At 45.0% G+C, this 26,045-nt stretch overlaps 2 protein-coding genes across 17 annotated transcripts in view; one reads left to right on the forward strand and one right to left on the reverse strand.

Annotated features, from left to right (window-relative positions):
- BARX2 (BARX homeobox 2) overlaps positions 1 to 9,445 on the reverse strand; it is a 79,047-nt gene extending 69,602 nt beyond the window's left edge. For 7 of the 11 annotated variants that reach the window (XR_011135883.1, XR_011135882.1, XR_011135884.1 and 4 more), the window contains exon 1: positions 233 to 9,445. The gene's annotated coding sequence lies outside the window, so the exon portion shown is untranslated. The remainder of the gene's footprint in view (positions 1 to 232) is intronic. The other 4 variants (XR_011135875.1, XR_694935.2, XR_011135878.1 and 1 more) reach the window with 4 other exon arrangements.
- Positions 9,446 to 10,695: 1,250 nt separating this feature from the next.
- ARHGAP32 (Rho GTPase activating protein 32) overlaps positions 10,696 to 26,045 on the forward strand; it is a 290,155-nt gene continuing 274,805 nt past the window's right edge. For 3 of the 6 annotated variants that reach the window (XM_068916538.1, XM_068916537.1, XM_068916544.1), the window contains exon 1: positions 10,727 to 10,953. The gene's annotated coding sequence lies outside the window, so the exon portion shown is untranslated. Of the gene's footprint in view, positions 10,954 to 26,045 lie in introns of all 6 variants that reach the window. The other 3 variants (XM_068916543.1, XM_068916547.1, XM_068916546.1) reach the window with 3 other exon arrangements.

Here is a 26,045-nt window from a genome sequence, read left to right on the forward strand (position 1 = left end):
AAAGACTCTTAGAATAAGCAGGCTTAAAAAAAAAAGAAAGAAAAAAAAGCTGCTCTTCTTTACTGGAGTATATGTCTAATAGCTAATTATGATGCTAAGTCATGGAACCTGATGAAAAAAAAATTACCTATCCCCAGAAGACACACAATCTAATAAATATTCACTGCGAATCTAGCTCCTAAATCTGCTGCCCGCTAAGATAATGAAGAATGATTCAGTCTGAGCCAAATACCTTTTTATTGTCAGATACAAAACTGCTCAGCGTTGTACGAGGCTGCTACCAACAGCAGCAAGGTAACTGTGGGGGACAGTCACACACAGAGCAAAACAGGCTGATACGGCGCAGGCTGCCAGACAGCAGGAGCTCACTGTCCCCTTCCCCGAGGGCTGGAAGATGAGGAAGAAAATAGGGTTGTAATGAAGGCATGAGGGCAACAAACGCTAGTAGGATTCCCAGTGTAATTTGTGGTTTGGGATCGCTGTAGAGATACGTGCGTGTTTCTGCTCAGCCCTTCTATGGGATACACACAGATTTCACTCCAAATATTTATGCTCCTTGTTCTTCTTCTTCTTCTTCCAGCACGCATAAAAATACCTGCGGGGGAAACAGATTATTTATTAACGCTGCTGAAGATGAGACCTGTACCTGTCCCTTGGGTAGCAATACCTGGTAACGCTCCTTAATCCCTGCGCTGAGAACAAAGCTATTATTAGATTGCCTTCAAAAAATGGTCAGTGATCTAACGTCAGACAAGGAAACTCTCATCTATTACATTGGGATATGCCTTCTGTTTTCTGACCTACATATTTAATTAATTTGTGTTTTCAAGGGGCTGATACCACATGGCTCTGCTCCAAGGACAGCCTGAGAGCTGCCATATCCGAAGCGCTCCACAGAGTGCCACAGCTGATGAGGCAGCACCTTTCTATGCATTTCCAGGTGCAGGGAGGTACGCTTCCTGGCAGAGCAGCTTTTGAACTGGCACGCAAAGCACGTAGCAGGGAGCTGCCCTTGCAAGGGACGTTTTGTATGCCTTACGCCAGAACAACATCTGGGCCAGGCGTTTTGGCCTTTATCTGCCCCAGGGCCAAAACGCAGGCATTTTGCACGCAGGGAAAATGCACGTCTGGCCCAGGCGTCCTTGTAGGATGCTCAGAGGGAGAGCAATCATGCACAAGCTTTGAGGACTTGACCTGAAGCCCAGTTCTCCCCAGTGGGAGCTCCCTCAGTCACCATAGGAGCCTTTTAGCCAGATTCCCCAGGTCACTTCTCACACCTTCTCTTTCCTACCCGTTGCCCAAAGCCATCCCTATCCTTTCGCTCCCCTCCAGTCTTTTTCTGCCTCCAGCTCGTCCCTACTCCCACAGCCTCATAAGCTACTCTTCACAGCTGTCTGACTCTCTGCAACGCTACCTGCCCTGATCTGGGATTCTCATTCAACGTCCCAAGGGGCAGGGCAGCCACTGCTGGCTGCAGAGCAAGTCTGAAACAACCACACTAATCTGTCGGCTTACAGTGCGAGCCCAGCACCAATTCAAGTCCCTGCAGACACCTTCTACCAAGCCTAGCAGGCAGATGAGAACTTTACTCATCTCTTTATTATAGTGCCCGGGAGGAAGAAAAACTGGAACAATATCTCACGTATGCTGTTCAACTCACCACGGCTCTAGTGCACAGGTCTTACTGCCCTTTCTACTAACTTGCACGTGATTTAAGCTGGTTTGGTGCCAAGAAGTTCCTCCACTAAGGAGTGATCTCTCACCTGTCCAGATCTTTGGGGAAGCTAATGCTGACATGTGCCAGCAATAATCACCTTTCACTTCCAGTTGCGGCTGGTACCGTAGCCCAAGAGCCTGCACAGCTTTGCAACTAGATAGCAACCCCGACCTGCTGCACCTGCTTTCTCGAGAGCTGTTAAGTCCAGTGTTTATAACTTGAGCTTTCTTCCTAGCTACTGTCTTGATTTATGTTAAGATTTCCAGTTTTAACCTTTGTGTCTTATTTCTATCTCCAGCCTTCAGCTTTTTATTCAGTACTTTAAGTGAAATAATATCTATACAGGCTTTAAAAGAAAAAATGCACCAAAGACCAGCCCCCTTAAAAATTACTGCGATTTCTGCCGTTCACTGCAGGAACATTAGAAATTGACCCTCAGCGCAGGAAAAGTCAGCATGACGTTTTAAATGGTTATAAAATAGTTTAGTAAGCTTTTAACGTAAGTTCTGGTAAGGTAAGTACTGAGCTTTGAGCTTTCCCACAGTCTTCAGCTTTATAGTTCTGTAGTCCATGTTAATCTTTGTATGGCTCAAAAGTTTGCCACAGACTACCTGCGAGGGCTTAAAGTAGGTGATACTCACTTTAAAGGACTTCTCTATTTATAGGATCATTATATTTCTATAGAACCGTTTATTCCTTAAAGAGAATACCATACAGTATCTTAGATTAGCAAAAGACTGCAGGCTGTTTTTTATTCTAAATCAAAGTTTTGCTTAAAATTATGCAAAGAAAATGTCCACCGGTTGAGACTAAAATTCATCTAGTTAGTTATTTTCTTGCTAAAGAATCTGCCCTAAAATATAAAAAGCCTTCCAGAGGGTTTTTTTTTTTCCTTTGTCATTTTATAGTGCAAGGCGTCCATGATAAGGCCAGGTTGCCACACACACACTTTTGAAATAGAACAAACTTTTTCACAGGTACTTCTGCAAAAGACCATCAGATGAACAGCTGACCTTGACGGAGCGCAAAATGTACGATGAAAACCTATGAAGTAACTTACTCACAAGAGGTGGTTTCTCCTACTTCCATCAGTTTGTATCTGGGACACCCAAACGCTAGAAGATTTAAATACCCTTTCGAAAAATAACTGAATATATTTATAGATATTGTCATTCTCCACGTAAAATACGCAACACTAATTCCTGTTTTGTGCTGAGCAACAGTATCCTCTGGCAGCAACCTCTGCTGATTGCAATTACATAGCTCTCAGAAGTCAGGATCAGCTGGGGGTTCTCCCAGCTCTGAGATGGGTGTATGAAAAAGAACAATTCTGCTCTCACGTAGAAGTCCACGAAGACAGAGGAGCTTTGAGCTTGCGTATTTGATGTCAACAACCGCCCTGACTTTCTGGAGGGTTCAAAGCCAAATTAAAGAACATGGTTCAGCCTTGGCTTTTGGTATAGCCAGCTGCTGAGAAGTTTTACCCACCCCTGAATTTCATAGTCCATTTGTTAAAAAGGAAGACATTTCACAGAAATTTTATTCAACAAAAGCTTGAAAATAAACTGCACTCTATTCTTAGATTCGCTCTATTCTTACTCAAGTTCCTGGAACAATAGAACAGTAAAAAAGCTGCCTCAGCCCTCAAGTTTTAAGGTGGATGAAGATGTCACCAAAAATGTTGCTGATTCTCCCCCTGCTAACTAACCCAACCAAAACACAGCAGAGTCAGCAACGCAGGGGGTGAACCCCAGACGTGTTGGAATCTCACAGCTACCAGATGAAGTCCTCCTACTCCACAGAAAGGAATAAATGGAAAACTAACAGGGGGCATAGCCAAATAACAAGGTCCTGCTCCATTCTGTGTGCTGACTGCTCTTGTGGCCTCCGGACAGTGCAGCCCGGGTTTCACATGCCACTGTCAGCCTTTATGTATTTTACTAGTACATCCCCAAAAACACAACTAACTTTCTTGTGTTACTCTGGAGTGTGTGTGGGAAATGTCCCCAAGTTTCCATCAGCCACCGCCTGCCAAGTGTCCACACTGAGCCTGATGCGCTAACATTTGACAGCTCTGTCGTGCTCTCCTGGAAGCCCGCTGAAATGCCATGCGACCACCCCAGCTGCAGAAAGCAGCCCTGCGTCTGCTGGCAGGTACCAGAGGCCATTCGTAGCTCCTGCATTACGCCATCCCTCATTTTCTCTCCTTTCGCTTGCTCCTCTTGCAGGACTGCAATTCAGTGGGTGTGACTGCAAAGACAAAGGGAGTTTGGGGCTCATTCTGGTATGGGGTTTTCCCAATTTCCACCCCGACAGCCATTCACCTTATCTTTAGGCTCTCTGCAGCTTCTCTGCAGACAGTTTCCATGACAGTAAGCCTTCTCCAACCTTGCTCTCCCAGTGACATTCCTTTTCGCACAGGCTGTTCAAAGCATCTCAGCTCATCTCTCCCCCTCCAGTGCTTTTGGGCACCCATCTAGCAGTGACCCCTTGACTTCTTATCCCTCCTCCAAGCTGAAGAGCTTCCAGACTCTCATTCCACCAGCTCTATGCAAATCCATGTCCGACATTTGGATATTAAGAACTGCCACAGTTGGCACCATTACAAAACTGGAAGAATGTTGCATCTCCTGCATCACAGCTTAAGCCACTCTCTATTAGAGATGGAGAAAATCTAAAAGTCACGAAAATGCAGGATACTGTGCACTTCTTGCAGGATACTTGTCCAGCTTGACTCATTACCCCTCAGGCCTGATCCAAGCTGATATGTTCACTCACTTCAGAGAGTGACAACAGAGAGACATGAATAGAAACAGGCAGCTCTGGCCACGTACAGTTAGTCATAAATATGCAAATTATTACACAACCTAATTTGCATTAAAGATGACAGGGAGCAACACTAAATCGCTAGCTATGAAAACAACGCAGGATCTGGTCTGCTCCGCGTGCCTCACCTCCATCACCCAGCGCTGCAGGCACTCTCCCCCGGTTAAGGAACTGTTCAACCAGGACACTGGGCTCAGTTCAACCACGGCCACCACAGGCAAGTGCCAGACACGTGGCAGCGCTGGGTTCCAGGATGTTGGCAGGCTTCCCCGAGCCCAAAGATTTCCTACACTCAATGGTGCGCTACAATGTTTTAGGTCTACGTCCTCCCCAACTCCTACAGTGGATGGATATAATGCTAGCATGTCCTAATTCACATAGACTTCCAAAATCTCAGACCGTTTCTCCATAGGAAAAATATCCAAGTGTCAGTGATAAAACACAGATCTCTAACATTTGCTTAGTAAGTCACAAAAACGCACAGGAAGGGCTTAGTTTCCTCAGCCTCGCAGAGCCCCTGCTCCCATGCTGTACTGGCTCGCCTCGCTCTTTGGTCTCTGCAGTTCTCCACCCACGCTGGCGCTGGTAACTACTTGGATAACTGTTGGTGCAATGCCTGTCTGACAGCTAGGGCATCTGTCTCACACTGTATCGACAGAATTGCAAGCCTGCAATCTTAACTAAAATTGTGAACAAGGAGGAAGGAGGGCAAGAGGAAGAGAGACAACCTCGCTCCCCTCCTCCTTGAGGCCACAGCAGCTGGAACACGCTTGCCTGAAGTTTCCCTTGGCAGCTAAACGTCCACATGATTGACCCAGGGAGCCACCTGATTTCACAAATGCTCCGTGGCAGTATAGCTCCAGGAGCAGTTATGAGACTATAAAGGGGGGGTTAAAAAGCAAGCAGTCAAAGGAGGAGTTTTAGTCTCTCCCAAGCACAGCATCATATTTGCATGCAATGAGAAATAAGCCTGGCTCCTGGAAGATATCCATTCTGCGAGCTCTTCTGGGGGCTGCGAGCTCTGCGAGGGCTGTGAGCTCTTCTGGGCAGATTTAACCAAAGAGACAGGCTGAAACAGAAGGCCATATTCTGCTCTGCTTGTGTGTTTACATACTTGACCCTTACATATGCCTAGTCCCATGAACTATTCATGAACACTAAGAATATCTCGCAAACATTAAGAGGTTCAGGGCCTTAAAAATCGATTTACTTAGTTATGGTCCTTATCTTACTCAATGACTCCTATAACCAAATGCAGTACTCTTCCCAGTGGGGGACAGAATAGCAATAATTTTAAAGAGGTGAAAGAGCGTCCAGTTCTTTGGGCAAAGGCTACAGAATATCATAAACTCACTGTTGTTTGCAAGCGTTTGGAGTATTCAGCGACTATTTCAGTCAAATCATTTCTGACGATGGAATTTTTTTTGCTAAATAGTCTAAACGAGTGGTTCGTTAAAAGCCTGATTTCAGTTATTTTGCATATGTATCTTGGTAAGCCTAAGAGAACTCAGTTGCATGCATGCGTACAGAAAAGCACCCAACTAAAGGATCCCCATCAACTATAAGGTGGTATTCAGGAGTGGGCCTTACCCTGCGGAAAGTGGGGTCAATACCCACCAGAACTTTATTACCCTCAGAGCTACTTGTTATTAGTAAGACGGATAGCGAAAATGAACATTGCTGTCTTGCCTTGCTCTCAACCATTTCTCCGTAAAACGTAAAGTAGGTTTCACACTCCCAAGTGCTCACGGAGCTGTACCCAACCCTCTCACATCTAAATTCATGTAAAGGGATGCAGAACTGCTCAGCGAGGGCTGCAGACTGCAGATCGCCTACCCAACGCGCCCATTCGTTTCGTATTTCAAAGGCCTTTGTAGTTCCCCTGGGAGAAAATACAAGGCGCTTTAAAGAAAAATTAGCTAGACATGTTGAAGACTGACAAGTGCCCTAACTTTAAAAACACTAAAGTGCAGAGAAGTGACCTGCCTGGCTCCCGCAACCCTCTGCTGGAAAGGGCTCGCCTTCTCTCTGAATTACAGATCTCCAAGAGATTTTTCTTCTCTAAGCCGTGGCAGAAATTGCCTCACTCATCTCTCAAATCTAGCATGAGGCATGACTAATGTCTGTGACATGCCCTGAAATACTGGGAGGAAAGGTGCTATAGAAATGCAAAGCAGCTTGCAGGGACAGAAACACAGTCTGTCTCTCTCGCACTCTTCCTTCTCGGCTTTGTTTTTCCACACCTCTTTGTTGTGGTCCCCGCTTATTTTGTAAACAGAGTCTGGTACTGCTTGGCAATGGCATCACCAGCTTCTCCAAATAAATAAATAAAGCGCAGAAGAAATCTCCGAACGCAACGGATGATTTTCCTCAAATATTTCACTCCAATATTTCATTTCACTCCATGAAAAATCACTGAAAGAAGCAGGAGATGAAGGAAAGGAAGGAAAGATATGGAGCTGCCTGGCATGAGCCACTTGGGAAAGCATCACGAGGCCAGCTTACATGAAGGAAACCAAACTTGGCGAGCTAGCCAGCAACACAGCAACTCCCTTCTGCCTCCGCCAGGGGTAGACGTATCTTTTTTCATTACATTACCCATCAAAAAAGCCCTCTAAACCCAAGCCAGGTAAACTCCCCTTCTTCAGTTTCCCCAATCTCATTCCTCAGCGGAAAAAGAGTTTGTGAAAAAACCAGGCATACGTACCAAGCTGTGGAGCGCTCAAAAAGAGCCTCGCGCTAGGTGGAAAAAATTTCTTACTCCTGATTATTAATAAACACGCATCTGTTTTCTGAAGCCAAAACTGAAGGTTGAGCTCGGTCAGGGATTGACGCTGGGCCGCGCTCCTGCCTCTCATCCTCGGGGTTCGGGAAAGCTCTGGCTACGGCGGAAGCGAAGGGGGTGAGGGACCTTGGGATCCTGCCTGCAAAGGGCAGACGAGCCCTCCAGACACACGGCAGCAACCTCGGACCGGGGCCCAAGCGATTCACATCAGCTCCGTCCCGCCTGGTGAAGTCGACACAAGAGCTCTGACCTTTTCTGCTCGTTCAGGTCAAAGCATTTCCTGGCATCATCGAGAGCCGTTAAAATTTCCAGAAAATTAGCAAGACGACGGACTGAGCGCATGAGAAACAAAGAGGACGTTTTACATGGGAGGACGTTCTGCCTTTCTCTATTTTTTTTCTTTTTTAAGCAAAGATGTTGAGGCAAAATAAAATAAAATAAAATAAAGGCAGTGAGCTGCAAAGCACAAGCCACAAGCTTGGTGGGAGGCAGCGAGAGGGGAGACGCAGCTGGACTCTTCCGCGGAGAGTCAAGCCCTTGCTTTGATCTCCGGTTTTCTCAGGCCGCGCTCCTGCGCGCGGCCCGCCATGTGGTTTTGCTTAGACAGACATAAGGGAAAAAGCTCTGCCTGGGAAGGGCGACAAAGGAGCCCGACCAAAAATCACCAAGCGACAGCCCGTCAAAACGAGGAAGAACTTCCAAAACCGCTAAAGAGGCGACAGCATCTAATACGGAGGGAAGGGCCCCGGTGCGCCGGGACGCTCGGGGTCTCTTCCTCCCAAGGGGTTTCCGAGTCGCGCGAAGCGGCAACGCGGACGCAGGGATCGCCCAGCGTGCTGCTAAAACGGCGATCTGCCGGCGTCCCGAGCTGCGTCGGCAGCCGGCCACGCGGGCACGGTCCTGCCTCGCCTCGATTAGCCCGTCAGGTTTGACGGGACCGGGCACAAGCACCAGCCCAATAAATCACGGGATTTTGCCTCGTCGTCACCTGACCGTATGCATTTGCAACATCGGCTTTTCTTAGTCCACGTGGCTGCGCTCTGCCCCGCGCTGGGAAGCGCCGCTCGACGCCTCTGCGATGTGCTGGCTCCTCACGCAGGGAGCCCTGAACCCACCCGCGGCGGTGGCTAAAACTTTGCGTGTTGGCATCTGGCACGGCACATCCTGCCGTGAAGCAGTTCGCGTGTCTCAGAGCTGTTGTTCCAGGCTCTGCACATCGATAACTATCGTCGGTTACTCGTGAGCGGCTTTGGAAATTTTCTTCACAACTCTAGCAACTAACATTTCAAAAATATTTTACATTGAAGTTCAAGAGTCAAAACTGCTGCATGCTTACAGCTCAATTTGCCCTACTCGCCCAATACTTTGGCAAACAGCAATATCATTTATGCAAATGCTCTGGATAACTGGTATCACCAGAATCGTCTTATATTTACAGCGCTTCACAGGTGCAAGAGAAAAACCAAAAGCATCAAATCCAGCCGGCAGAATATTCGCAGCGACCCCTCTCTTACCTTTTTAAGTATTTCGGAGAGCACCGGTGGGCCACTGCATGTTTGCTTTCGCAATGCAAATGCAGCCTGCATAACCCTGCGGTTAATGCAAAGCACATACGGCGGCTCTCCGGAGAACTGCCAGGTGCGCGGCACTGCGTGTTACCCCAACGCAACCGCGTGTCTCTCGCAGCACAGCCCTGCCTCCGGGCCCCTGCCTCCAAAACCAAGGCAGCTGCTTCTGGAAACGCTAACCATTTAACCAAGCGTCTGCAAAGCAGCCCAACATTACAGAGAGCCTGGGGTCGGCTACCGCAGCAGCAGCACAGGTCTCGCCTCTGCTCAGCACCGCTGGCTCCTGCATCTGGCTCGTCTGGAGCAAAGAGATGGTGGCGAACAATTCAGATTTTTACACGAGGTTTAAGTGAACCTCTTCTGCTGGAACAGCACCGTTTTGCCTTAGGATGAGATGTCATACGCTTCAGGCTTCACCGGGCGGGAAGGCTTCGTGTTGCGAACGGGCTGTGCAAGTCGTCAACCCGCAGGCAAGCGGGCCCTGCGCCGGGGCAGGCAGCTGCCGAAGGAGAACCTCTCCCCGTCTCGCATGAGGGCAGCTCTGGTCCCTCCGTGCACCCCCCGCCGCCAAGCCTCATTGCGCCCCCCCCATCCCCTGCAACCCTCACCACCCAGCCCCACTGCAGCCAGCGGGCTCCCTTGCAACCCTCCACCATGCCATGGCACTGCAGCCCCCCTGCTTCCAGGCACCTACGGGCTGCAGCCACCCTGGCTCCCATGCGCTGCTCCCAGGTGCTGGACCCTGCCACGGCCCCCTTGCTCCTGTGTACCCTGCGGCCCCCCCTGCCACCTCACTGCAGCCATGCGGCCCTGCTGCAGCCCCCCTGCGTGGTGCAATCCCTGTCACCCCATTGCAGTCTCCAGCAGCCCCCTGCCCTGCGGGCTCCCCAGCCCCGCTGCACCCTCCTGCCCCCCATGCTCCCCAGCCCCACTGCACCCTCCTGCCCCGCTGCAGCCCCTGCCCCGCGCGCTCCCCAGCCCCGCTGCAGCCCCCGCCCTGCGCGCTCCCCAGCCCCGCTGCAGCCCCCAACCCCACTGCACCCTCCTGCCCCGCTGCAGCCCCTGCCCTGTGCACTCCCCAGCCCCGCTGCAGCCCCCAAACCCACTGCACCCTCCTGCCCCGCTGCAGCCCCCGCCCTGTGCACTCCCCAGCCCCGCTGCAGCCCCCTGCCCCGCTGCAGCCCCCTGCCCTGCACACTCCCCTGCCCCGCTGCAGCCCCTGCCCCGCACACTCCCAGCCCCGCTGCAGCCTCCTGCCCCGCGTGCTCCCCTCATCCCCATCCCCGTTGCAGTCCCCCACTCCCGTGCACCTCCCGTCCCCGTTGCAGCCCCCCAGTCCCGTGCACCCCCGGTGCCCGTTGCACCCCCCGTCCCCGTTGCACTCCCCAGTCCCGTGCACCCCCGGTGCCCGTTGCACCCCCCGTCCCCGTTGCACTCCCCAGTCCCGTGCACCCCCGGTGCCCGTTGCACCTCCCGTCCCCGTTGCACTCCCCAGTCCCGTGCACCCCCGGTGCCCGTTGCACCCCCCGTCCCCGTTGCACTCCCCAGTCCCGTGCACCCCCGGTGCCCGTTGCACCTCCCGTCCCCGTTGCACTCCCCAGTCCCGTGCACCCCCGGTGCCCGTTGCACCCCCCGTCCCCGTTGCAGCCCCCCAGTCCCGTGCACCCCCCCGTCCCCGTTGCACCCCCCACTCCCGTGCACCCCCGGCCTCGCGCGCCCTTCCCGCGCAACCGCTCCGCGCGCGCTCGCCCCCCCCCCCCCGGCTCCCTCGCCCACTCGCCCGCCCTCCCCGGCGGCGGGGCGGAGCCGGCGGGCGGCGGCAATGCGCATGGGCCCCGGTGCGCGCCGGAGCCTTTCTCTGCGGCGCGGAGCGTGTGGAGGGGGGCGTGTGCTGGACGCGGTTCCCTCTCACCGAGCAGCAGCGGCGGCGGGGCTCTTCCTCGCGGCTCCTTCCCCGCCGTGTCCTCACCGGCGGCGGCCATGTTAGCGGCGGCGGGACGCGGCTGGTAGGCGGCGGTTGGGGCGCCCGGGCTCGGTCCCTGCTGTGGTGGAGCGAGGTGAGTTGGGGGGGGGGGCGTTGAGGGGGGAGAGGAGGGCTGTGGGGGGAGCGGTGGTGGTGGGGGGGGGGGGGCCGCGCGTATCGCGATAGCGCCGCGTCTGTCGCGAAAGCGGCGCTGAGGGGAGGGAGGGAGGGAGTGGGGGCGGGGGCGGGGAGGGGGCGCGCGGGAGCTTTTGTCAGCGCTTCCAGCCGTTACCGCCAACGGACGCGGCTGGTCACGCGCGGCTGCTGCCTCAGGGGCTCGCTCCCTCCCCGTGGCGGAGAAATAAATGCATAAATAAACTCGTGGCTGTTTCTCGTTTTTTTTTCCTTTTTTTTTTTAATTTTGTTTTTTAAATTCCTCCTCCCCCCCCCCCCCACCCTCTCAATTCTCTGTTATAATCACGTTTAGTCACTGTCCCGTGTCGCTGAGCCGGCAGCAGGAAGGGTGAGGGATGTCACAAGGTGGAGGGAGCTGTGAGGTGGAATAGTTTGATAACGCCCCCTGAAGATCACATGTTAAGAGAGGAGGGAATAATTGGGATTTCAGTCTGTGTATTCCATTATAAGTGCTTTTCAGATGCTGGAAAAACAGCTTTGTGCTCTTTGGCGGGCGTGCAGCTGCCGTCTAGCTTTGTACTTGGCTCTTTTTCCATTGTGTAAAGTGTCCTTTGTGGTATTTTTGATGGGGTCCTTTTAATGCCTTGTTAGACCTTTTCAGGTGTAGTGAAAATCCACAGACTTGCTTGGATCAGTAAGGGTGCTCTGCAGAAAACATCTGTGGGCTACCAAAGCATATGAAATGGCAGCGTACTAATGTTTTAATGTCAGTAGACATTTCATTGTTGAGTGTGTGTGTGTGCGTGTGCCTGGAGATGATTTTATCTGGAAAACCTTCTTGGCTAGTTTTTACACCCAATTGAAATGGGCAAGTGAGAAAAGGATAGAAAAATAGCATCTGGTAAGGATAGATCCCCAGCGCTTTTGGACTCTGAGTCATGCTGAACAGTCACTTCAACTGGAGGAAAAAGGTAATTTGGCTTTTGAAACATTACTTACAAGCAAATACCCATATGCCTTATGGCAATCTTGCAGTGCCATCTCTTTCTCCTTTGAGAAGGTGTCTCATGTTGCAGTCTGTTGCTCCAAACTGAATTCTGATGGCTTTTGAATTCTAAGAAGGTGATGGGAACACGTAACTTTTGTTACACCACTACGCTTTCCACATGAGATACTGCCGAAAACAGCACTTTGGACAGAGACTCAGACAGCTTTTGCTGGGGATGGAAGTCCAGTTTGTTGTACTGGCTGATATGGTCATCGGTAAGAATGCGATTTTGAGGAACAGGTGAGAAGACGAGGAGGTAAAGGCTTGAAATAAGGTATTTCACCTCAAGTAAGAGCTATAACCCTAACATGTATTACCCCAAAGTGACCACTCTTCCTTGATACGGAGCAGGATGATTAAACTTCCAAGACTGTTATAAGAATACCTGCTTGAAGAGTTTGAGAGTTGAGTAGGGAATCAATACCTTTTTCACCGAATAGGGACAAAAGTCCTAACATGTTTGTTTAGTACCGTGCCATTTCTTTCCCACTGCACAGATTTCTCCTCATTCCAGTTTTGCAAAATTATGTTAGCCTCAGGTGAGCAACTTATTTTGATTGGCAAGTAAAATATTTTCTTCAAAATAAAGAGCAAGTAAGTAGTTCTTGTGCTTGGGCTGTTTTGCTTTCATGAAAGTTATCGAAGGCTGCTTTGTGCTGTGCCACAGTGTGTACCCTTGTATATCTGAGGGTTTTGTAGTGTCTTAACATAACGGGAGTCATCGGGAAGAATCAAAACTTTGTTCCTTTGAGGATATATATAGGGATTGAGAAATAAAAGGAAAAAAGTAAGGTGAGAGTCTGGCAATAAGTGTTTTGTAAAACCTATTATTTGGGGAAACAACACAACTGAAAGTTTTACATGATATAAATACTGTATATAGCATACAGAAATACTAGCTAATTGCCAGAAGCAAATTGTTGTTCAGTATTTCAGCTTGCAGTCTTAGTCTGGGATTTGCGGGTTTAAAATAAAAATGTCAAATTTTGAAGAAGCCAAGAGGATCAGAGACAGGTCAGTAGAACTGCCATTAGGGAGTTGTGTTACTTTCTGGCTCTTATGTATGTTTTTAGCTGGATATGGCAATTTTACGTGCTGCTTGTTGATGGATTAAGAAATATCAGTCTCTCGCTTCTTAACTCTCTGTTTTTCTGTAACATAAAGTGAGAGGAATACAATGGTGTCCTTGACTATAAGGGAAAGGATTGTAGTGGTTACTTCTTAGCTGGGGAGAGCATCCCTAAGGGAATGGAAGAAATCTAACGAGTAAAAGGGGGAACAGTACTGCTTTAGCAATTTTCCCCTGGGCTTTGGTTTCTTTTGAAACTTTCTTTTGAACTTCTGAAAAGGAAATGTTGTTTTGCTATTTGAATGTGGTGTTTTGTTTCAAGTGTCAGACCGTATTAGGGGGGATGAGTCCAGTGAACTTCCCCCGTTTCCAAACAAACACGTCAAACGTTTATACAAACATTCAGTGTGTTTTTCAGGAGCCGAATACACACATTTCCAGAAAAAAGTGAGGTTTTTAGTATTTTATTACGGCTAGAAGAGTGTGTATACAAGAGAAAAGTTAGAATAGATTCCCTTGGCCTTTGCTTGCTTCTCTCCCCAAGTAAGAGGAAGATATAGCCTCCTCATGAACTGGGGAATTATTTTCATTGGCACTTCCTGTCAAAGTATTCTTATCTGTGTAACAGTTCCTATCTGATTTTAGTGTCTGGGAGCGTGGCAGGAGCTATTGTCTCATGATCGTTGGCTTGAGATCCTTCTGGGTGATTTCAGGGTAAGGGCTTAAAGGGAAGAAGATGGAAAGACATGTAGATAAGTTTTCAAGTTTTGCTTGCAAAGACACGGACTAATTGCTCTCTTGGGACTGGAAGCATGTGTGGCTTCTGTCAGGTGTAGTGTGAGCGCGTGCTGGGCCAGCTTCCTCACGCAGCTGTGTTCTTGAACTGCTGCCCCGGTGTCCAGTTTTGGCCTCTAGTGTACTGCAGCAGCATCTTGCACCAGAGCCTGCCAGCTTGCTGATGGGGTGATTTTATGATGAATGTAAATGGTAGGTGGGGGCTGAGAGGGGTCCCGACAGACTCGTTCTCCTCTGTTACCCTTGCAAAGGAACTTGAACTTAAAGGTGAGGATGTTTGATGTCTTGATTGTTTGTGCCTATGGTACTGAAAGTTGATAGTGTTTCACTGTTCGGCTCTGGTAGCTGCCCTAAGGATGCCTAATCCATATTTTGAAAATAAGCACTTTAATTTATTTCTGACTTTTAAAATCAACAACTGATTTCATTTAAAAAAAAAAAAAAAAAGGCCATTTCGTATGTGGGGTGAAGCAGGTCAACGAGTGTGGCCAGTCAGAGCGGGTGTGGTTTTTCACAGTGATTTCTGTTCTTATGCTAATCCCTTGAACTGGCTGATTGCTCACGCTTAGCCAATGTGAATGAAGGGATGTGTACTGAGGACATGTGAATAGAAGCCATTTTGTAATTATTAAGTAGACCAGGTCTTCCAGCCAACCAGAGTCTGGAGAATAGCATAACCTGAGGAAATAATGGTCCAGCTGCAGGTCAGCAGTTATTTAGTAATTATGAGCCTGTTTGGCTGAAACTGTTTGTTTTCAGTATTAGAGTTTTTTTATCTATGTTGTAGCAGAAGAAAATTACTGTCTTCAGTGCTGAACAGTTGAAATAGGAAAGCTTAAAGTTACCATCAATTTTTAGTTACTGTGTTGAGTAAAAAGTGTAGGAAGGTAAAGAAGCTGTCATTCTCCATTGATACAGCTGGACACTGGTCACTTGAATTCTGCTTCTGTTGGTGATTCGCTGTGTTTCTCCCACACCGTTTTTTTTCTGCGTTACCTCAGTTTCTCCTATGTGGAACACTTTGGATCTACAGATGATGCAGTGCTCTGTGTGTGTGTACTTGTAGATGTGTGTTTGCCAGTTAAAAAACAGGTAAAATATGCAAAAGCTACTCAGAATCTATGTTTGTTTCCTGGAGATTGTTTTAGAATAGGGAGTAATGGAAAAGTCTGCAAGAGATGTTCCAAGTTAGAATTTTGTTGCATATTATTCGTGCTGCAACTGTATGGTTGCACACAAGGTGGTTTCCTACCTGTAAAGATCCTTACTGACTTCTGTTGGGGCTTCTGCAATACAAGTTACTAGACAGAGGCCCTTCTTAAGCATGTTAAGAAGCCTTTGTGTATTTTATTTAAGTGGCTTTTTCTGTTGCTGGAATCTCTATATACCCAACTAGACCAGCTTACCATATTCCTGTGTATATAGTGTTAGATCTTCTGGAAATGTGTGAAGTAATTAAAAACTGCCCTTTAAACTATTTAATACATTGGATTTACTTTACCAGCAATGGACGGGAAGTTAATCATGTTTAAGCTGACGTTGACTTTTCCAATCTGATTTTCACTAGGAAGAAACTTTATTACCTAGCTGTGAAATGCCCAGCTAATTAGCTGCTGCTTGTTTAAGCTGATAAACCCATGCTACCAGGTTTACTGTAATCAGTTTGGTAAATGTGCCATGTCTATGCTTCCTGATGTTGCTGTCTTGCTTTGTGATGAAGCGCAGTGTTAACTGTCATAACACTAATGATCTGACTATAATTTGATAGTATTTTCAAGTGATGATTATTTCTTGTAACTGTTATTTCTCCGTGGATGTTCTTTTGCATTGTGGCCAGATTCTGTGCTTGGGTAGGCATGTGTAAGTCCCAAGTGTAAAGGGTTGCTTATGAACATTATAACAGATGAGAACCTGGCTCAGCAGTTCCTTCCTTTTAACTTGTAGTTTAAAAAAACAAAATGCCTCCAGTTCTCCCCCTCTTGAAATCATTATTTTAGGAACCTGTGTTTTATTTCAGTCTTACTCATGTGACTAAGTTGCAACATTTCGAGCAAGTCTTGTTGTTGCGACTTGAAGACACTAGCCGAAGTAAAAAAAGAACTACTGAGTAATGAATCGTTCATCCTCTTGTCCTCTTAAGAGCTTTCTCTGATGCAGAATAAAAAATTAATCGATTTTTGGATGGAAATGTGCCTGCATTGTACTAAGGTAAGAAGTTGAGACCTGGGTGGTGGGACTTTCTGTGTTAGAGGTTTCTTTAGGCTGAGGTCACTGCCTGCTCCCCCTTTCATGTCCCCTTGCCATTGCGACTTTGGTTTCACGAGGTCCTTCCCTCCAGCTGTGATTGTTGCCTCCTTGTTCCCTTCCCTGTGTGCCCATTGCTCTGGCCGTTCCCATCCCAACCTTTAACGTTTGTAGATGGAAAGCATTGATATAGTGTTTGCATTGTAACTCTCAAGAGTCAAAAACTAGTGTTTCTTCCATTTCCCCTGTTAATTCCTTAAACCAGGACCACAAGAAGCTTGGAGTCTGACTTCCTGTGGATTTCAGGGTAAAATTAAGTGCTTAAATATCTCTGAGGCTTTTTTAACCTCAGAGTTATTATTTGTTGGAGGGTGAGATGCTTGCCACAGCCTGAGTTATGACCTTAGAGCTCCTGATAGGGGAGCCATAACATCGTGGTCACGTGTTCCTGCATAAACTTACTGTGATGATTCAAATTTGAACTTGTGTGAATATGCTTTTAAAGCAGGCTCTATGCTAGATGAGCGAATTGTGTTAATTTTAATTCTGTCTTGCACCAGCTCTTGTGTTTTACAGCAGGCATAAAGACATGAAGCAGGTGAAAACTTTTTACAACAAAAGTTTGCTTGCGTGATATCACATGCTCTGAATCAAAATTCTGTCACTAGGTAATTCAGTAATGCACAGACATAGTAGTGGTCGTACAGCTGTGGCCTCAGAATCCGACTGAGGAGAAGGATGACTGTGACTTAATACTACTACCAAATTGCTTTTAAGATAACAGAGATGAAGGGTAGTATTCGAATAGCTTTGTCATCAGTTACTGGCATATTGAGATAATCAATTTTACTAAAAATGACTTGTATGGCAAGGTGTTAGGTTCTTAGAAGTGGCTTTAAGATTCTGGCTACTTAAGGCAAACCATAACCGGCTACACAGATTAACCGTTATCTGAGGTATATTGATCACCAACTAAAGAAGAGTCTATTGAAGTGTTAATTTTTTTTTTATTTTGGTAACAATGTTTCCTGGCAATTGAGATGAGCTTTTTGGTCGGAATACTTGGTATGCTCAAGATGCATGTAAGTGTACTGAGGGAAGGAAAAGATATGGTGCTTGGTGACTTGAAACCAGTTTGATGTTGTTTGGCGCCAGTATAAAAACAAATGCGGCAGCAAGATTTGCAGAGCTGAGGAACTGGCTTGATTTTCTGGCTGCTAGAGAAAGCAGTCACGTTGCAGTGTGACCCTCACGCGAGGGTAGGAAGGGAAGAAAGCAAAAGAATCCTGTGCAGGTAGGAATAGAAGGAACAGGGTGAGTGGAAGAGTTTGGAAGGCAGATTTCTGGTGAGAATGGAAGAGAGACGGTTTTTAAGAAGCTTGCAGGAAAGAGTCTTCAGGTGGCTGAAGGACAACAAAGTGGCAACAAAGGAGTAAGATAGAGGTATGCGATCTTTACAGCTAGGCATCAGGTTGCTTTTGAAAATGTGGGATGCCTCTGTGTACATCTTTAGGCTCCTTTATAGCTTTACTTATATGTATATATCTCTTTTCAGAGAAGGTGAGCTAAGAGATTTTTATAATGCATGAAGTTGATATTGAAGAAGTAATATTTTAGGCCAGGAAATGCTAATAGAGAACTTTGCCAATGTATTGGTTCATGGAGGCTTTTGCTATAATCACTCACGCCAGAAAGTTATACTTTGCCAATATAGCCATGACATGACTAAATCCTGTAACGTGCATCTGGATCAGGATGTAAGTTTTGATCTTAGAATTTGAATGTGTTCTTACTGACTTCATTGGCAGCAGGAATGTAGTTGTTAGGAGGAAAAGCGTACCTGGCCATCCCCTCTTTGAGCACGGCTTTACTTGTTGCAAGAGCCTTTGAATATTTGCTGGGACTTACCCTTTGATTCATTGTTATGAATTTTGAATGCCTTCATTAGATTTCATGATAGCCAGCCTATGTGTTCTAGCTTGAAGGCATGATTTTATTTAACAAAAAAATGCTTTGATATCATTTATGTTGTGCATTTTACAAGAAGCATCTCTAGAGAGCCAACTCACACCTGCTAGGAGCAATCAGTCTTTTAAAAGGTTAATTTGAATATAATTTGAATACATACACACACACACACACACACACACACACACACATATATATATATATAGATTCGAAAAGCCATTTCTCCTACTCCATAACACAGCTTGCTTTTGTTTTTTTTTTTTTTTTTGCCCATATGGTCGTCATCTCCCCCCTTTATACTCTGGCTGGGATATAAATTATATAAATCGCTGCATTGGGGTGTTATTGTTTGTTTTCATTGTGTGTACACACATACAGTTATGTATATGCACAGTATCTCTATACTTGTGTGCATACCCTTTTCCTTCGATGAATTTATTTTGAATGCTTCATTTTTAAATTGGCTGCATTTTCTGTTATGTTACAGACGTGTTATTTTAAAATTGCTGCGACAAACACATCACTTTCTTGCACTAAAATGTAAGATGTGTGGAATCTATTACATAAAATTGACAGATGAGTGAGCAATAGTTATACATATTATGTTCAGATAAAACAAAAGAATTCTTTGAAACAAGGTGTAAACCAAAATGTGTGGATCCTCCTTCACTTCTGTGTGTATGCAGAAGTGTTATATGTTTGCTGGCAGTTGACTGTGTAAACAATGGGTGGTTTTATTTCACAGAAAGTTCTGATAATTCATTCCTGAAGTGTAAACGAGGTTCCATAGTCCATTAGTTGAATGATGCGCAAGGCAAGCTTCAGATGTAAAGTTCAATCATTGGTAACTGCTGCAGCCTATTTCATTGAAGAAACAGGAACAAAAGTTTGTTTGTAACAACGCTGGAACTGAGAACAAAGGCTCTGGGGACCTTTGAACCTTTGTGGCTGTGCAGCTGAAGGAGGAGTTGTTCAAGAATGGGAAAAACTGCCAGAAGACCAGAGATCTGCTTTCCCCTACATCTTTCTACGGCAATGTTTAACAATAGCATTTAAAGCAAAAAAGCTAGTTAATTGGAAGACTTTCTTGCATGTTCTTTCAGGAATGGTTATTTTTTATGGTTTTTTTTTTCTTTTTGGCAAGCTTTAAACAAATGATTGCTTTTTTCTCTTTCTTTTTGAAAGAAATTTCAGTTATTGATTGCATCCTTAAACGTTCCCTTCTCTTTCTAATGTTCAGGGCAAATCTTGGTCCAGGAAGCATTTTTCTCTTCCCTGCTTATTGGTGGTGTTCTAACTTCACAATTATTTTTCAGAGGCTGTCTCCTCAGAACCAACAAGGGAGACAGGAAGGAATGATAAATCTTCTAAAGAAGTTGCTACCTCTCTGCAAAAAGGGCTGACTGGCACATTGAGGTTTGCAGTCTCTAGTGGACTGTCCAGCGTACAAGTTCTGCTTCAGGCAGTGCCGTTTTGCCGTATCCTTCACCTTCATGAATTTTTCAAGGCTTCGTGGTAGGGTGGGCTGTACTAAAAGAACGTGTTTCCTAAAATGCTTCATGCAGAGAGGGAGAAACCACAGCATTCAGTGTTTATTCATTTTCTTTGAGTAGCAAACATAAAAATATACCAGCCGGAGAAGACACTGTCGTTCACTTGTAATTCTCAGCCCGCACGTGTAGCGCATCATATACGCACGCATGAGCGTACGTATAATGTTTCATATCTGTCCCTCTCTCTTGCTGAAGAAATACTGTGTTGCTCTGTAATTATTCAGACAGAAGGGAATGGCTGAGATTGGTAGTCTCAGAATTGGGTCTGCCCTGCAACCTGTGACTCTTGAGAAAGCTGGCAGGTCAATACCATCTGAATGGAGGCTCTGTATGAGTTCTGGCATCTGGTGTTCCCCTTCTGCCTGGCTTCACTCTCTCACCATTGAGAGGCTGCTCTCCAATTTGCAGGAGATAGATGTTCAGGTGACTCCAACCAGCCAGACCTATGACAGTATCACTTGGGATGTTCCCTGGATCTCTCAGTCCCAGAAAGAGCATAGAAAAAACTGGAAAAGCTCTAGATACCCGAGAGGAGTAGCAAGGAGATGTGATTTAGTTAACAAATAAGCATTTCAAGCAGTGTTTCTTCTCACTGCTGAAGTGGAAAGAATTCCATTCATTTTATGGGGTGTTAAGTTGTTAGGAGTCTTCAGTCCTCACCTTGTTTTGTGCTAAGGTGTATGCGCCCTATTGGGTGGCAGTTGGTGGAGTTTGTATAGACTTTTATGTTGTATGTTCGCCCTTTCTTCTTAGCTATCCCAAATGACAGGGTGTCTCGGATGTTTTCTGTTGCTTCTTAAAACTGGTCATCCTCTTTCCAGCCTATGGGTGTAGATTCTACTGCGTGAGTGCTAAAATTAGGCTGTGATATAGGGAAATACACCTTTCTCTCTTTCAAGCAGTACCTAAAGCCTGGCTTCCAGGAAGATGGGAAAACTCTGTGGTGACTGTCCTCATATTTTTGAAGTTCTTTATGTCATTACAGTTGGCTGTCACTGTGCTTTTTGCTTCATCCTCTGTCAGATGTACAGCAGCTTGAAATACTCAAGTAATTGATCATTTCCTGAAAGGTTTCAGTATAGGAAATACTGAAATGTTGGTCTTTCCCTGATACTTGGTTCATCAGCCATACACGGAGCAATTGCAAATTGCGTAAGGAAGCCCTTAGACCACTAGGTATTTAGTTGCATAGACACAGGGGTATTAGTTTAGGAGGTGAGCTAGCATACAACTTAGCTTTCTGAACGCTTTCACTTAGGTTGCAAAAAAAACTTTTTCTTGATTGCGTCATTCACCTCAGGTACCTCTTGCATTTCCTGTTTGTGAAATGCCAAGTTTAAAAAGTAAACTACAGTTAACGTCTAAGATTAAAACTGGAAATGAAAACGTATAGATCAGTGTTTTAGAAAACCTGATTTGTCAGTTCTTATCGCTAGAAAACATGTGTGTGGAGGAGGGCTGCCATATGGCTGCTAAATATAACTCAACTTTCTCCTGAAAGCAATCTAAAAAGTACACAAGTTCACAATCTGGTATCTGTGTTTTAAAACCTACAGCACGTTCTTATTAGAGTCTTATGAGTGCAAACTAAGGTGATAGGAGTAGAGCCAAAAGGTAATCCAATAAAACTTGAGTATTTCCTGTTAATGGTTGTCTGAGATATTGAAGAGGTGGTCAGCATCTTGCAGGTATTGCGCCCTTTGTTAGCAATTTGTGTCAAGTGTAAGGGCGGTAGTTGCTGTCCAGGGTGTCAGTTGTCAGCATTCCCTGCCCTGGAGGTCTGAGAGCTTGTATGGTTTTCTTTAAGTTTTTGCATTGTTAAATCTCAGTGCTAAGCTGCTGGAGAGCTTGATCTCTTGCTGTAGCTGGGTGAATAGGATCAGGAAAACATAGCTACGGTGGGAAAATTTGAGAGTAGTTATTGTGGATTTTTAAAAATTTTGTGCCAACGCTATTCACCTTTCATGTTTTTGTGGAGGTGCTGCCAAAACAGAGATGATTCCATACTTTAAGAGTACAAATGTAATTGAAAAATGGTAGCACTTCTAGTAACTTCTTTAAACTTTGTACGTATTAGCTCCTTATGAAGGAAACGAAAAGTAGTACTACACATTGTGCAGCGTAGTATTTATACTTGAATTCCACTAGTGGACAGTTTTGACACATACTTTGCCGAAGAGATCAGCCATGTTCTGATGGGAGAGTCTGCGAGGAAAATGTAGAGCCCCACAATACTGTGACTTTTTTTTTCCCTGCTCTGCTTACACGTTATGTCCTCTCTTCTGAAGCTTTATGCAACTCACTGTTGCTTCTTGTAACTAAAATGTGTGTAGTCTAATAACTAAAGACAACCTATTCTGAACAGGCTCTAATAGTTAAAGTTTTAGTAAGTTTTGAATGTTTGCATTCAAAAGAGGTGTTGAATTTCTGATTTAACAAAGGACTTTACAATACACCTAATCCTAGCCTGTGAGTTATCCTTGGGCTGCAGATAGGATAAAAGGCATTGCTGAATTAAGGCAGTAATATCTGATAGGAAAAGCTTATCTTGGAAAAGAATCGGAAGAGAAACTATATTGGATATATTCCTTAAGGCCTTTAAAATATTTCAAAGGGATGAGTGTAGATATACTGATGGGGTTTTGGTAACTAAAAATGCAGTTATGCAAATCACAGCTTGCTGGGGCAATAAGAACTAATTTTTGCCCTCCAGCACGTGTGCTCTTTCACTGCTTTTTTTTCTATGAAGCTGAATTATAGACAACAAAAATGCACTTTGTTGTTCTTTAATAATAAATGGCAGCATAGCAGTTTTGATCTTCAAAGCACTGCTCATAGCTTAATTAGTTTTCACAATAGTCCTTTGAGAGAATTAAAAATGCTCCCTACCTTTTGGACAAGGAACTCCTTAACATGGAGATGTTATAGGATTTGCCAAGGGCCGCATTACGAGCGAGTGCTGGGATAGTTGCTCAGAAATTCCTGATAACTAGCCGCTCTGGCTAGTTCTCGAGGCTATGTTGCTTCTCTTATTTACGTGTTACAGTTTTCAAAAATTTGAATATGTGAAGAAAAGTAGCTCTAAATTCTTTATGTAGTTTTGGATTTCCATCTGAGTATTAACACTTATGCATATGCATGTTAGAAATTCCCTTTTGAGTATTCCTGTAGGGATAAAGTGCTAAAGCTTTGCGTATGTGCTGTTGAGAGCAGAGAGTGACAGCAGGTATGCAAAACTGCACTTCAGGAAAACCTGGGTGACAGGTTTCATGTTACAGGAGTCGCAAATAAAAGAGCGTACAGCCTTGGCATCTGTAGGATGCATAATGTTTAAGATATAGCTGGAAAGCGTCTCTCAATCTCCCTTCGCTAATCTTCTTAGTTTTTTATCAGGTTTAAAATAAGGAGGAGAATGTGGATGCACCATTTTCAAGGTTGTCCCCAGGTAATTGTTTTTAACTTGCATTAGAAAACACACTTAAAGAGTGTGTTCCTGTCTGAAAGCCTATAGCCTACATCTGGAGAAAAAAATAGGAATAGCGAAATAAAAACAAGACTGTTCAATCCGTCTGGAGAAATGATTCATCAGGAATGTCATTTAAAGGTGATGCTCTCTGAATAATCCTGTGCCACCGGAGTCTGGAAGAGAACAGCGTAGCTCCGTTAAACATACATATTTCTCACAAACAGTAGGAGGGAGTACTCATTAATAAATATGACTGGATGAGCTTCTTACTACTGAAAATAAAGAGCTGAAAATGCTCACTGGCACGAGAAATACACAGATATATGTTACAGCAGTATTCGTGTCTATATTAGATCTTGACATAGCAGACCCATGGTCAAAATCTTCAGTGCTCTTTTAAAAACTCAAACTAGGTTTGCATGCATTGGGCTGCTTCAAAATAATGAGTAGCTCCTGACTGGTGTTTTTATAATGAACTCCAGCTTTGGCATGAGGAATTGTAGTTTCTGCTGGAGGTGGCACCAATTTACGGGAGGAATGAATGTGGAACTGGCTTGCAAAGTAGAAAGTTGACAACTCGTTAAACAGGTTTTAAGACTTCTTAAGTATGAATACCTAAGTCAGCAGAACCCTGTAACTAATGCCAGAAAACCTTTTGTACTTAACTGGGTGACCCTGTCATCTTGGAAGAACTCACTGACAGAATGAGGCTTCCAGCTTTGTTCTGGTGAAGGTCCCTTCAGCATTCCCTGCTGTTGTTTAAGAGCTCCTAATTATTTGGTACTTGGTACGGGCATTCTAAGGAGGGGTCTGTGAAGTGATTTATTTTGTTGTTGTTGTTTTTGTTATAAGTGCGGTGACTTAGGCTGACTCGAGGATAAATGTGAATACTGTGGTTTGTTTTGAATGCAAAATGCAAATAAAACTTCCATATGGGAAAGCTGTTGAAAGTTTTCAGAGTTCTAAACTCTGAAACTAATCTGCTCTTGCCTTGTTTTGTAAGTAATGTTGAGATTTTCATTAGCAAAAAAATTTTGCAAATAACACATCCTATGTTGGGTTTCTATGGAGCTGTGTTCTCTGGCATTGTGAATAAAAGAAAGCTCAATATGTACAGGGAGAAAACATTTTAAAAATTGTTTTATTTATTGCTAGAGCAAACTAGTATTCATTATTTCCTCATGAAGAGTTTAACAGGTTTTCTAATGCTACATTTGAAATGACCACCGTGATTTATTTATGGTTAGATCCTGATTTGGTGCAGGTTTTCTGTGCAAGTTAATCCTCGCCCCAAGTGATCCCATTGATGTAATGGGACTGCTTGTGGGGCAAAAGTTGAGGCAGTCAAAGTTTTTGTCTGTTTTTTAAGGATGGGCAAAAGTACTCATAAGAGTTTCTAGTTCAGCAAATCTTGCTCTCGTAGAACACAGACAGCTTAAGTTAGGAAACTGTAGTTTCATGATCTGTAAAGTGCAGGATATATAAAACCTCCTGTGTGTCTTCTACAAAATGTGGTAGTAGGTTTCTGGAAGATACTCAAATGTTCAGACTGATAAAGTGGGTATCAACAAAAAAGTCAGAAAATGTATACTTTACTGAGGCAATTAAAAAAAGGTATTGGTAAATGAATAACCGTGTGGTTTTGGACCATCAGTGGCTACTAATATATTGGTACCTGATGTGTTGAATCTGATGGCATAAGCTTTCAGACAGGCAGAAATCTGGATGTCTTTTCTGAAGAATACATTGAAGAAAATGCTCCTGGTTTAAAAATAACATTTGGAGGTGTGAATTGAATACCTTTCACAAGCTGTCTAAGCTGTTTCTTCAAATATAGCACCTTCAGTGAGATGATAGTAACACACAGGGTTTTTGTGTGTTTGTGCGCCTGGAATCTGTTTCTGGACCTAAACGTATGCATGTATGCATAGTATTCCCCCATGCTCTAGACAAGAGTCTTTTTTTTCTCTTCCGGAATGCATTCTTGGTGCTGCCTCATAGAAAATATCTTAAATGGTGAAGACTGGCGAATATCTCCTTAAAATGAAATAAAATCTACAACTTATTCCTTATTAGCATTGGGAACAGTACTGATAGTTCACCTACCCACAATGACTGTGAGAAATTAAGATGGAGGTATTTGACACGTTAATGCATGCATGTGTATAGATGAAATAAACAAAGCATTAGCTCTTAAAGCTTCCAATTCTTGTTTGAAATTTGCTTGCAAGTTGCTAGATTATGTAATTTATGAGTGGCTAGACAGTAACTGTGTACGAAGGTAATGTTTGAAGGATCTTATTGTTATGTTTAATGTTTCAAAATATCATCAGTCAACTTATTCTTATTCCTTGACTGTTGCATTTTCTAGATCCGTTTAGTTTATGTGCTTTTCAGAAGCTAACGCTTCCTCTTGGGACAGCAGAGCTTTTAAAAACACATGAGATGCATGGATTTTTTTTTTTTTTAGTTGCTTCAGGAGATCTGAATTCACCGAGTCTAACAAATCCACGCAACTCCTAAGCGATCAGTTCTCACTGAACTCAGTTTGCTCATGCGGCAAAAAAAAATCTGCGTTCTTAAACGAGGGCAGCATGTGGGTTCAGAAACTGTGTGGTCATACCTGTGTAAGTGTCAAGGGCACCAATTTCATTGCACAATACGCTGATACGTTCTAGTAACTGGACCTGTGCCTTGTGGACTAATTTGCCTGATGTTTGGAAGGACTGTCAGTTGAACACTGTGAATCTTCATGCTTCGCTGCTTAAAGAAAGATGGTCTCTTTATGTGGAGAAATTGGGATAACGAGTAGTTTTAGAGAATGCGTTTTGAAAGATGATTTCTGAGGTTTGTTTGCTGACTGGCATATGCTATGTGCTATTTACCACCTCAGTGTCTGAACTTGCAG

Source organism: Struthio camelus, chromosome 22 (genome assembly GCF_040807025.1).
Source record: "Struthio camelus isolate bStrCam1 chromosome 22, bStrCam1.hap1, whole genome shotgun sequence".
Classification (NCBI taxonomy): Eukaryota; Metazoa; Chordata; class Aves; order Struthioniformes; family Struthionidae; genus Struthio; species Struthio camelus.